This window comes from Giraffa tippelskirchi, chromosome X (assembly GCF_054371585.1).
Source record: "Giraffa tippelskirchi isolate mGirTip1 chromosome X, T2T-mGirTip1v1.2.pri, whole genome shotgun sequence".
In the NCBI taxonomy this organism is placed as follows: domain Eukaryota; kingdom Metazoa; phylum Chordata; class Mammalia; order Artiodactyla; family Giraffidae; genus Giraffa; species Giraffa tippelskirchi.
Genome location: NC_137289.1, coordinates 115,595,866 through 115,609,652, shown reverse-complemented (window position 1 = coordinate 115,609,652; position 13,787 = coordinate 115,595,866). Strand labels below are relative to the sequence as shown.

The window sequence follows — 13,787 nt, the reverse complement described above, 5'->3', positions numbered from 1 at the left end:
ATAAGAGTGGTGTCATCTCCATATCTAAGGTACTTGATATATCTCCTTACAGCAATCTTGATTCCAGCTTGTGCTTCTTCCAGCCCAGCATTTCTCATGATGTACTCTGCACGTAACTTAAATAAGCAGGGTGACAATATACAGCCTTGATGTATTCCTTTCCCGATTTGGAACCAGTCTGTTGTTCCGTGTCCAGTTCTAACTGTTGCTTCCTGACCTGCATACAGATTTCTCAAGAGGCAGGTCAAGTGGTCTGGTATTCCCATCTCTTTCAGAATTTTCCACAGTTTATTGTGATCCACACAGTCAAAGGCTTTGGCATAGTCAATAAAGCAGAAATAAATGTTTTTTCTGAAACTCTCTTGCCTTTTCAATGATCCAACGGATGTTGGCAATTGGATCTCTGGTTCCTCTGCCTTTTCTAAAACCAGCTTGAACATCTGGAAGTTCACGGTTCACATATTGCTGAAGCCTGTCTTGGAGAATTTTGAGCATTACTTTACTAGTGTGTGAGATGAGTGAAATTGTGTGGTAATTTGAGCATTCTTTGGCATTGCCTTTCTTTGGGATTGGAATGAAAACTGACCGTTTCCAGTCCTGTGGCCACTGCTGAGTTTTCCAAATTTGCTGTCATATTGAGTGCAACACTTTCACAGCATCACCTTTTAGGATTGAAATAGCTCAACTGGAATTACATCACCTCCACTAGCTTTGTTCCTAGTGATGCTTCCTAAGGCCCAGACTTTACATTCCAGGATGTCTGGCTCTAGGTGAGTGATCATGCCATTGTGATTATCTGGGTCATGAAGATCTTTTTTGTACAGTTCTTCTGTGTATTCTTGCCACCTCTTCTTAATATCTTCTGCTTCTGTTAGGTCCATACCATTTCTGTCCTTTATTGAGCCCATCTTTTCATGAAATATTCACTAGGTATTTCTAATTATCTTGAAGAGATCTCTAGTCTTTCCCATTCTATTTTTTCCCTCTATTTCTTTGCATTGATCGCTGAGGAAGGCTATCTTATCTGTCCTTGGTGTTCTTTGGAATTCTTCATTCAAATGTGTATATCTTTCCTTCTCTCCTTTGCTTTTTGCTTCTCTTCTTTTCACAGCTATTTGAAAGGCCTTCTCAGACAGCCATTTTGCTTTTTTGCATTTCTTTTTCTTAGGGATGGTCTTGATCCCTGTCTCCTATACAATGTCATGAACCTCTGTCCATAATTCATCAGGCACTCTTGTCTATCAGATCTAGTCCCTTAAATCTATTTGTCACTTCTACTGTATAAACATAAGGGATTTTATTTAGGTCATACCTGAATGGTCTAGTGGTTTTCCCCACTTTCTTCAATTTAAGTATGAATTTGGCAATAAGGCATTCATGATCTGAACCACAGTCAGCTCCTAGTCTTGTTTTTGCTGACTATGTAGAGCTTCTCCATGTTTGGCTGCAAAAAATATAATCAATCTGATTTCAGTGTTGGCCATCTGGTGATGTCCATGTGTAGAGCCTTCTCTTATGTTGTTGGAAGAGGGTGTTTGGCATGACCAGTGCATTCTCCTGGCACAACTCTATTAGCCTTTGCCCTGTTTCATTCTGTACTCCAAGGCCAAATTTGCCTGTTACTCCAGGTGTATTAATGTGTATATATCATGTAACATGTTTGCCATGTGTATATATACACATGCATGTGTGTAATAAACACAGATGTACATATATAAGGACTAGAAAGGAATTAACATGTTAGTACAACTCTTTATCTCATGGGAATTTTTATTCTTCTTTATACTTTGCTGCAAATTTCAAATTTTCAACAGTGTGCATCTATCACATTTATTAAAAATTGATATTTTTTAGATGATAAATATTTACTTACTTGGAAAAAGTGGTCTTAATCTGACACATCAAAAAGTGTGGTTATCAAAATTAATTCTTCATAATGAGACCTTTGAAATACTGGAATAAGTTGCTAGGTTTATGGAATTTTGCTTTTTGGAACCCTTAACACTCTACTTTTTTAATCCTAATTGAAGGAGAAAGAGTACACCTCAGGTTTTCAAAGCCCTGACATCATGACAAATAGTTCTGTGATTACATACAAGTTAACTTCTCTTACAAAAGTTAGGCTTTATCAATCAACACATATGAAAGCAGAACTACTAAAGTACCTGGGAAGTTGATGTTCTTTCTTTTTTTTTCCCCCAAGGAGTTTTACTCAGAATTGATTTTTAATGAGGAAGCAGGAGAGCCTTTTGTTTTTTCCGCCTCATATTTAACTCAGAATGGATATACTTATAACCGTGAATATTCAGATTTGGTCAAATATATACTCTTTAGCAGGGAGCATTTACCGAAGAAAACAACCACATTCTAAAGACACAAACCAAAAGACAAATTCAATTGGATTCTTGGTATTTCAAATATAATTTAAACTTGACCCAGTCCAATAATTTCTGCATGTGATATACTAATAAGTAATAAAGATTACAGTTTAAAAATAAATACAACTTAATATATAAAGCCCAGAGAGATAACTAGGCAAAATACTTTTTCCCATTTGTTCTTTCTGAACTGGTAAAAATAACTGAATGCAAATAAATTCTAAAAATTACAACTGGTTAAAGATCATTAGTGGTTATGAAATTTGTCAGCTCTTCTGGTACTGATACTGCTTGTATTATTTAAGAAGAGTATTTGTCGTCTTTAGCATCCATTGGTACATCATTTGGGATTTATTGATCCTGAAAGCATCAGATATTTTGCTCATATTTATATAAATATGACTATTCTCTGGGATTCTTATGCACTTTGTTTTTTAATATATTTTATTTTTAGTAGTTGTATACACTTTGCATTATTGTTAATTTTCTCTTTTGTTTCAACTTACTATGAAATATTTAAGACACAAACATATGGAGAATATTTAATAAGCACCTGTGTAACCAGCACTAAAATAAAATATAACATTGACAGTATTATTTAAGTACCTTCCATACCTCTCCCCAGTAATACCCCTCCCCTGGCCACCTTGTCAAAGGAAAATATTTTCCTGAATTTTGTGTTAAATACTCCCATTGTATATTTATACTTTTACTATATATGGAAATGTCAATAATTTTACATAGTATTTGAATCTTTCTACACTCTGTTTTTCTGGGGTTTGATTTCTCCATTGATGTTATGTTACAGCCATTATCTATGTTGTCTATGGATGCTCCATGAATTAATTTTTTTCTGTATTTAATATCCCGTTATATAATTGTAGCACATTCTCCATATAAAAGATACTTACTTTGTTTCCACGTTTTTAACATCACAAAGAGTGCTGCTAGGAACATTCTAATACATTTCTCTATTTGTGCATATGCAATAATTAGCATACATACCTCAAAGTGGATTTAATGTGCCATGTGAAATTTGCATATTCAACTGAACATATTTTTGGCAAGTGTTTGTATCAATTTACTCACCATCAACAATATTTTTTACTAATGCCTCTTATTATCAGACTTATTGGCCACTCAGATTTCCTCGGTAAATGATTGTTCATGTCTTTAGCCTATTTTTTTGTTGTAGGATTGTTTATCTTTTTCTAAATTGATTTTTCGATCTTTGTATATTCTGGACATCAACCCATTATTTGTTATATTAATAAAAAATAGTTTTTGTTGACCTATTAGTTATCTTTTCACATCATTCATAGTTTTTTTAAATCATTAAAAAAAAGACTCAACCTGAAAGTACCACAACATTGTTAATCAGCTATACCCTAGTACAAAGCAAAAAGTTTAAAGTTTGGAAAAAACAAAAAAAGTACAGAGTTGAAGATGGAGGAGAGAAATTAAATCCTGAGAAATCAGAAAAGGAAATGTAGGAAAAGGCACTGTCATACATGACACTAGAGAGTTTTTCCAGCTTTTTTTTATGTAAAATAACATGCAAAAAATAAAATAATGCAATAAACACTTTAAAATCACTTGAATGTAAAAAAAAAAGAAACCTCAAGAGATGGTGCAAAAACATCACAGAGTATTGCAATCACCAAACTTCATCCATCTTCTAGCCTCCCTCAATGGTGTACAGTCACCCAGTTTTCCTAATAGTGACATATTATACAACTATAGAACATTAACCTAACCTGGAAATGGATACTACTATGAGGAAATTAGCTACATTAGAAACAATACACACAATTTGCCAGTTTTTGCTTGCAGCTCTTTTTTTGGGGATATCTTTTTGTACAATTCTGCAACATATGTATAGCTTTGCATATGTATACACAACACACACACACACCCACACACGTGTGTGTGTATTAAATTCATATAATTCCCACCACATTCAAAATACAGAACTGGTCCACTGGTTAAAAAAAGCTGCCTCGTATTATCACTTTATAGTCACACACTCCTTCCTACTTTACTAACCCATGACAACAACTGTATTTTTTTCATCTCAAACATGTTATATAAATAGAATCATACTGAATGTAACCATTTATTTTAAAATAATTACATACTCACAGGAAATTGCAAAGATAGTACAGAGTTTTCATGTAATCTTTCCCAGTTTCCACCAATGGTATTATCTTATATATCTATAGTACTTGGTAAAATGTCCTTTTATCATGTGTGCATATTTATGTGACTACCAGTGCAATCAACATTCAGTACCATTACCTAGTGTTACCCCTTAATAGTGGCACCAACCCCAAATCATGCTTAATACATAGCAACAACTCATTTCTTCTCCATTGCTATAATTTTATCATTTGGGGAATGCTATATAAATGGATCATATAGTATGTGACCTTCCTTTTGAGGTTGATTTTATTTTTTCACTCAACAGGTATGGCCTTTAGATCCATTTAAATTGTTGCATGGATCAATAGTTGTTTTTTTTTTCTTTCTTCCTCCTTTTCATTCCATTACATAAATGTCCCACACTTTTATGTTAGAACATTTACCTACTACAGGACATTTTGGTTGTTTGCAGTTTTCAGCTATTACAAACAAAGCTGCTGTGAACAATTGTGTGGAGGTTTCTTTGTGAACCTAAGATTTCACTTTCTAGGATAAATATCCAATTGTGCTATTTCTGGTTCACATATAAGTGTATGTTTAGTTATTTTCTTTTAACTTTCCAACTATTTTTCAAAGTCAATGTACCTGTTGACAGAAATAATCAATGAACCAATCTATCATGGAATTAAAAAGAGTTTTATCTGAGCCAAACTGAAGTCTGTATAGCCCAGGAGACACGGATTCAAGAAGCACTTAAATTGTGTACCAGTGGACTACAAAATGGGGGAGGTTTATAAAGGCAATACCCACAAAATTACATAAGTTGTTTGTCATGAGTAATAATTGGAGCTGCCAAGCAGTAAGAGTGCTCGTTAAGCAAGAATTTTGGGGGGTATGGAATGGTCTTAGAGTAACATGGTTGTAGAGTTACACGAGGAAGCCTTGAGACGATAAAGTTGAAGCTAGCAGCTGCAAACAGGCAGTATTTTGAGAATAGCTGGTGGTGTCCTTGAGTCTAATACAATCCAGAAAATTCAAGTTTTTAGTGATGCAGGAATGTGTCTGAAAGCACATTCAAAATGTCCAATCAGCTACATTTTGGATGCCTGAGCCATAGTTGCTCCATTTTGATTTTTAAATGCATTCTTCAAAACAGGCTATTCTAATTAGCTTAAGTTTAAGTTAAAATCATGTATAAACTAGAATAAGTTCCCCATACCTCAATATGTGAAAATGACTTCCATCAATTCCCACCAGCGATGTTGAATGATCCAGTTTCTCTGCCTTATTGCCAACATTTGATACTGATACTTCTTTTTTTAACTGATAGCTGTTCTAATAAGTATGTAGTGATATCTCATCATCATCCTTAATTCACATTTACCTGAAACCTAGTGGAATTGAACTTCTTTTAATGTGCTTATTTACTATCTGTATGTATTTTCCAGTGAAATCATTCTTTAGGTCTATATAACAAAAAGCTCAAAATTGTTAATATTCTTGTGTAAGGAAAACCCCAGTTCATCCCTACTGTGTGTTTCTTTACTGTGTCCTTTACTAATCAAATAGAACATTCACACTTCTGACATTTCTGTTCACCAAATGTTTGGAGGGTTTTGGGGTTGTTTTCCCCTCAAAAAACAATTCTCTGTGATATCAGCTGGGTGTCATACAATTTAACTAGGACACTACCTGGATAGAGGATCATATCCCACAGATTAAAGTCTCATTCCCACAAGAGTGCCTACCCTTCAACTTCAGATGCCAGTGGCAAGCCCAGGCTGTCACTTGTGCTTCTGACTAACTGGCTGGTTCAGAGGTTCCCAAGATCCCTTCCTTGGATTTGATAAATTTGCTAAAAGGGCTCACAGAACTCAGTTCAGTTCAGTCGCTCAGTCGTGTCCGACTCTTTGCGACCCCATGAATCGCAGCACGCCACGCCTCCCTGTCCATCACCAACTCCCAGAGTCGACCCAAACCCATGTCCATCGAGTCGGTGATGCCATCCAACCATCTCATCCGCTGTCGTCCCCTTCTCCTCCTGCCCCCAATCCTTCCCATCATTAGGGTCTTTTCCAATGAGTCAACTCTTCACATGAGGTGGCCAAAGTATTGGAGTTTCAGCTTCAACATTAGTCCTTCCAATGGACACCCAGGACTGATCTCCTTTAGGATGGACTGGTTGGATCTTCTTGCAGTCCAAGGGACTCTCAAGAGTCTTCTCCAACACCACAGTTCAAAAGCATCAATTCTTCGGCGCTCAGCTTTCTTCACCATCCAACTCTCACATCCATACACGACTACTGGAAAAATCATAGCCTTGACTAGACGGACCTTTGTTGGCAAAGTAATGTCTCTGCTTTTCAATATGCTATCTAGGTTGGTCATAACCTTCCTTCCAAGGAGTAACGTCTTTTAATTTCATGGCTGCAGTCACCATCAGCAGTGATTTTGGAGCCCCAAAAAATAAAGTCTGCCACTGTTTCCACTGTTTCCCCATCTATTTGCCATGAAGTGATGGAACCAGATACCATGATCTTAGTTTTCTGAATGTTGAGCTTTAAGCCAACTTTTTCACTCTCCTCTTTTCACTTTCATCAACAGGCTCTTTAGTCCTTCTTTGCTTTCTGCCATAAGGGTGGTGTCGTTTGCCTATCTGAGGTTATTGATATTTCTCCTGGAAATCTTGATTCCAGCTTGTGTTTCTTCCAGCCCAGCGTTTCTTATGATGTACTCTGCATATAAGTTAAATAAGCAGGGTGACAATACACAGCCTTGACGTACTCCTTTTCCTATTTGGAACCAGTCTGTTGTTCCATGTCCAGTTCTAACTGTTGCTTCCTGACCTGCATACAGGTTTCTCAAAAGGCAGGTCAGATGGTCTGGTATTCCCATCTCTTTCAGAGTTTTCCGCAGTTTATTGTGATCCACACAGTCAAAGGCTTTGGCATCGTCAATAAAGCAAAAATAGATGTTTTTCTGGAACTCTCTTGCTTTTTTGATGAACTCAAGGAACCACTTATTTACACTTACTGGTGTATTAAAGGATGTAAAGGGTGCAGATAAATAGCCAGATGAAAAGATACATAGGGCAAGGTCTGGAAGGGTCCTGAGTGTAGGTGCTTCTGTTCCCATGGAGTTGGGACCAGTGTGTATGTGCTCTCCAGTCTAGAAGCTCCCTGAACCCTGTACTATTGGGAATTTATGAATTCTTACTCATGGAATCAGGATTATTAACTCTATTTACAGCCCTCCTCCCCTCTCTGGAGGATAAGGGGTGGGACTGAAACTTCCAAGCTTCTAATCATGGTTTGGTCTTTCTGGTGACCAGCCACCATCCAGGAGCCCACCCAGACTCACCCCGGTAGAACAAAGGATGTTCCCAGTACTCTTATTACTTTGAAATTTACAAGAGTTTTAACAGTCCTGTGTCAGGTATGGAGTCAAAGACAAATATAACAAGAAATGTTCTTAATATACTTACCACTTAGAAAATTATATCCATTTTAGGAACTCTGTGCCAGGAACTGGGGGCTGAGGCCAGTATATATATTTATTACTTGATAATGCCTTTTGCCCATTTTTTAATTGTTTCCTTTTAAAAATGTGTTTAGATGTCTTTGATATTCTCCATATGAATCCTTTGTACATATTTGGTTTGGCAAATATTTCCTTTGGCTTCTATTTTCATTCTCTTCAGAAGATTTTTTATGGATAGTTTTTTTTTTAATTTGATGAAGTCTAATTTATCAATCTTCTATGGATTGATAAATTCTGTGGAAAATTCTGAAAGAGATGGGAATACCAGACCACCTGACCTGTATCTTGAGATACCTGTATGCAGGTCAGGAAGCAACAGTTAGAACTGGACATGGAACAACAGACTGGTTCCAAATAGGAAAAAGAGTATGTCAAGGCTGTATATTGTCACCCTGCTTATTTAACTTATATGCAGAGTACATCATGAGAAATGCTGGGCTGGAAGAAGTGCAAGCTGGAATCAAGATTTCCAGGAGAAATATCAATAACCTCAGATAGGCAAACGACACCACCCTTATGGCAGAAAGTGAAGAAGGACTAAAGAGCCTGTTGATGAAAGTGAAAGAGGAGAGTGAAAAAGTTGGCTTAAAGCTCAACATTCAGAAAACTAAGATCATGGTATCTGGTTCCATCACTTCATGGCAAATAGATGGGGAAACGTGGAAACAGTGTCAGACTTTACTTTTTTGGGCTCCAAAATCACTGCTGATGGTGACTGCAGCCATGAAATTAACAGATGTTACTCCTTGGAAGGAAGGTTATGACCAACCTAGATAGCATATTGAAAAGCAGAGACATTACTTTGCCAACAAAGGTCCGTCTAGTTAAGGCTATGGTTTTTCCAGTAGTCGTGTATGGATGTGAGAGTTGGATGGTGAAGAAAGCTGAGCGCCGAAGAATTGATGCTTTTGAACTGTGGTGTTGGAGAAGACTCTTGAGAGTCCCTTGGACTGCAAGAAGATCCAACCAGTCCATCCTAAAGGAGATCAGTCCTGGGTGTCCATTGGAAGGACTAATGTTGAAGCTGAAACTCCAATACTTTGGCCACCTCATGTGAAGAGTTGACTCATTGGAAAAGACCCTAATGTTGGGAAGGATTGGGGGCAGGAGGAGAAGGGGACGACAGCGGATGAGATGGTTGGATGGCATCACCGACTCGATGGACATGGGTTTGGGTAGACTCTGGGAGTTGGTGATGGACAGGGAGGCGTGGCGTGCTGCGATTCATGGGGTCGCAAAGAGTCGGACACGACTGAGCGACTGAACTGAACTGAACTGAACTGAATGCCTAAGATGTTGATGTTCACTCTCGCCATCTCCTGTTCAACCACATCCAGTTTACCTTGATTCATGGACTTGAAATTCCAGGTTCTTAAGCAGTAATGTTCTTTACAGCATGGGACCTTACTTTCACACCTAGCCACATCCACAACTGAGTGTTGTTTCCTCTTTGGCCCATCGGCTTCATTCTTTCTGGAGCCATTAGCATTTGCCATCCACTCTTCCCCATTAGCATATTGGACACCTGCCGACCTGGGAGGGCTCATCTTCCAGTGTCATGCTTTTCTGTCTTTCATGCTGTTCATGGGGTTCTCGTGTCAAGAATACTGGAGTGGTTTGCCATTCCCTTCTCCAGTGGACCACGTTTTGTCAAAACTCTTCACTATCACCCATCTGTCTTGGGTGGTTCTACACATCATGGCTCATAGCTTCATTAAGTTACACAAGCCCCTTTGCCACAACAAGGTTTTGATCCATGAAGGGAATACTGTTATTTATATCTTCTAAATCCTTGATGAGTTCCTTTTTGTGGTTGCTGTTGATTCCTTAGAGAAAGGTGTTTATTTTTATTTTTATTTTTTTATTGGAAAACAGTTGAGTTTATTATGAAGCCTTAATATTTAATATTATATAAAATAAGCATTCAGGTAGACAGTCATCTGATTTTTAATTTTTATTATAATAATTTGTTTTGATCTACACTTACGCAAATCATGATTTTTTTAAGGTAGTCTTTTTTTAATTTTAAATTAGTTTATTTATCTATTTTTTAACTTTACAATATTGTATTTGTTTTGCCATACATTGACATGAATCCACCATGGGTGTACATGTTTTCCCCTTCCAGAACCGCCCTCCCACCTCCCTCCGCATCCCATCCCTCTGGGTCATTCCGTTGCACCAGCCCCGAGCACCCTGTATCATGCATGGAACCTGGAATGGCATTTCGTTTCACATATGATAATTTACATGCTTCAGTGCCATTCTCCCGTATTATCCCGCCCTCGCCCTCTCCCATAGAGTCCATAATACTGTTCTATTTATCTGTGTCTCTTTTGATGTCTCGCATACAGGGTTAGCTTTACCGATTAACTAAATACCATATATATGAGTTAGTATACTGTATTGGTGTTTAAAACCCTGACTATCGCTCTCTCCGCCCCTAGTCGCCGCAGCCTCCACCACTTTCGGGCCTAGTAGCCTGAAGCAAAAAAGGAAAAGAGAAAAAGATTTAAAAAAATCCGAAAATGCTTTAAAATAAAAAAAAAAAGAAAGAAAAAGACGAATCCTCTTCGGAGAACCCGCGGGGAAGTCACTTTTGCACGCTTCCGGCCTGCCTGCCCGCCGCCGCCGCACCTGGGCGTCTGTTGGTCCCCGTCTGTTGGTCCCCGTCTATCAGTCCAGTGGTGAGCCGCCCGCGCGCCCGCGTCCACGCGCCGCCGACCGGTTGCACCGTGTGGCAGCCCCCCGCACGCCGGCCTCCCCGCACCACGTGTCTGCGCTGCCCTTCGCCGGCCTGGCGTGGGAGGCGGCTGCGCGCTCCGGCCGCCCGGGGCTTACCGAGTCGGCATCGACAAACACTTGGTTTCCCTCTTCCCCGGGCTGCTGTAATCTTAAACCGCTGGGAGCCTGAGGCCTATATTTATAGAGAAACATGCGTCCCGGAGGCCGCTATGGGCACCACTGGGTTGCCTCTGGAAGTTTTTTTGTCATTTGGAGGGGTGTCCCCGTTTTAATTTTTTTCCTTTTTTTTGAAATTGGGAGCTTCAGACCAGGACAGCTGAAAAATTACAAACTCCCAGGGAGGGCCATATTGTTTTTGAGAGCCTTTTGTCGGCGGTTTGGCAATCTTGTCCGAGCCGTCCCCGAACTCCTCTCTGGCCCTCGGAGCCGACTCCCAGCTTCTCGAGCTTCATTGCCACCTGTGAGCCACGGCATGGGCCACGGCTCCGAGCGGAGCCCCCTTTGTCCTGTGCGGTCCCTCTTAAGAAGTCCTCCTGGTGGGGCTCGGGGTGGTGGGGGCTGGGGTGATGAACGCTGCGGCCAGCAGCTACACCATGGCCTCCCTGTACGTGGGTGACCTGCACTCAGACGTCACCGAGGCCATGTTGTACGAAAAGTTCAGTCCTGCGGGGCCTGTGCTGTCCATCCGGGTCTGCCGCGATATGATCACCCACCGCTCCCTGGGTTATGCCTACGTCAACTTCCAGCAGCTGGCTGACGCTGAGCGGGCCTTGGACACCATGAACTTTAATGTAATTAAGGGAAAGCCAATCCGGATCATGTGGTCTCAGAGGGATCCGTCTCTGAGAAAATCTGGTGTGGGAAACGTCTTCATCACGAACCTGGACAAATCTATAGATAACAAGGCCCTTTATGATACTTTTTGTGCTTTTGGGAACATTCTGTCCTGCAAGGTGGTGTGTGATGAGAACGGCTCTAAGGGTTATGCCTTTGTCCACTTCGAGACCCAGGAGGCTGCCGACAAGACCATCGAGAAGATGAACGGCATGCTCCTCAATGACTGCAAAGTGTTTGTGGGCAGATTCAAATCTCGAAAAGAGTGGGAAGCCGAACTTGGAGCCAAAGCCAAGGAATTCACCGATGTTTACATCAAAAACTTTGGGGAAGAGATTGATGATGACAATCTGAAAGAGCTATTTAGCCAGTTTGGTAAGACCCTAAGTGTCAAGGTGATGAGAGATCCCAGTGGGAAATCCAAAAGCTTTGGCTTTGTGAGTTACAAAAAACACGAGGATGCCAATAAGGCTGTGGAAGAGATGAATGGAAAAGAAATCACTGGGAAGGTCATTTTCGTTGGCCGTGCACAAAAGAAAGTGGGGCGGCAGGCCAAGTTAAAGCGAAAATTTGAACAGCTGAAGCAGGAGAGGATTAGTCGCTATCAGGGGGTGAATCTCTACATTAAGAACTTGGATGACACCATTGATGACAAGAAGTTAAGGAAAGAAAGTGTTTTCTCCTTTCGAATCAATCACCAGTGCTAAGGTGATGCTAGAAGATGGGAGAAGCAAAGGATTTGGCTTTGTCTGCTTCTCATCCCCTGAAGAGGCAACCAAAGCAGTCACAGAGATGAATGGACGCATCGTGGGCTCTAAACCACTGTATGTCGCACTGGCCCAGAGAAAGGTGGAGAGAAAGGCTCACCTGATGGACCAGTATATGCAGCGGGTGGCCGGGATGAGGGCGCTGCCCACCAACGCCATCTTAAATCAGTTCCAGCCTGCAGCCGGGGGCTACTTTGTGCCGGCAGTTCCACAGGCTCAGGGAAGACCTCCATATTTCACACCTAACCAGTTAGCACAGATGAGGCCTAATCCACACTGGCAGCAAGGCTTCCAAGGAATGCCAAGTGCTATATGCCAGTCTGGGCCTCGTCCAGCTCTTCGCCATCTGGCTCCAACTGGTAATGCTCCGGCCTCTCATGGTCTCCCTACTACCGCTCAGAGAGTCGGGTCTGAGTGCCCGGACCAATTGGCTATGGACTTTGGTGGGGCTGGTGCTGCCCAGCAAGGGCTGACTGACAGCTGCCAGTCTGGAGGTGGTGTTCCCACAGCTGTGTAGAACTTAGCATCTTGTGCTGCTGCTCCTCGGGCTGTTGCACCTTACAAATATGCCTCCAGCGTCCGCAGTCCTCACCCTGCCATCCAGCCCCTGCAGGCACCCCAGCTTGTGGTCCACGTGCAGGGGCAGGAGCCGCTGACCGCCTCCATGCTGGCTGCAGCACCCCCCCAGGAACAGAAGTAGATGCTGGGTGAATGTCTGTTCCCACTCATCCAGACGATGCACTCGAACCTGGCTGGGAAGACCACTGGGATGCTTCTGGAGATCGACAACTCGGAGCTCCTGCACATGCTGGAGTCGTCCGAGTCTCTCCTCTCCGAGGTGGATGAGGCTGTGGTGGTCCTTCAGGCTCATCATGCCAAGAAAGAAGCTGCTCAGAAGGTGGGCGCTGTTGCTACTGCTACCTCTTAGACAAGGACAAACCAATTCAAAAGCCAAATAAACCCTCATGGAATTCAGCTCAAAGTTTGAAGACTTCCTAGCTTGTCCTATGGACCTCAACACCAAGAACTGCAATTGCAAATTTAATAGGTCATTTTGTATCAAAAGGTCAATTATGAAGCACCTAGAATTTTTCAATTTAAAGAATATATTCTCTGGGTTCTGATATGGCCCAGACAGTGATAACTTTTTTTTTCTATTGTGGGTTTTGATTTTTTTCCCCCAGAAGTTGGTTTTATTTGATGTACCCAAGTCTTAAGTTTCTCAATAAAGAAAAAAATCTCCATAAAAAAATAAAATAAAACCCTGACTATCATGTGAATTTGTCTACAAGTCTGTTCAGTTCCGTGAGTTTTTGTTTTATGTTTTTGAAACTCTTCTTTGAGGGCCTACATATTAGGATTGTTGTGTCTTTTTAATTTC

The 13,787-nt window shown here is 40.8% G+C and overlaps 1 long non-coding RNA gene and 1 pseudogene across 2 annotated transcripts in view; both read left to right on the top strand.

Moving 5' to 3' along the window:
- Nucleotides 1-13,787, top strand: part of LOC145535225 (uncharacterized) — a 228,630-nt gene that overhangs the window by 86,079 nt on the left and 128,764 nt on the right. The gene's annotated exons all lie outside the window — the stretch shown is intronic.
- LOC145535881 (polyadenylate-binding protein 4 pseudogene) lies at nucleotides 11,372-13,668 on the top strand (annotated as a pseudogene). Its single transcript, XR_014075525.1, has one exon. The product of XR_014075525.1 is annotated as a polyadenylate-binding protein 4 pseudogene (transcript).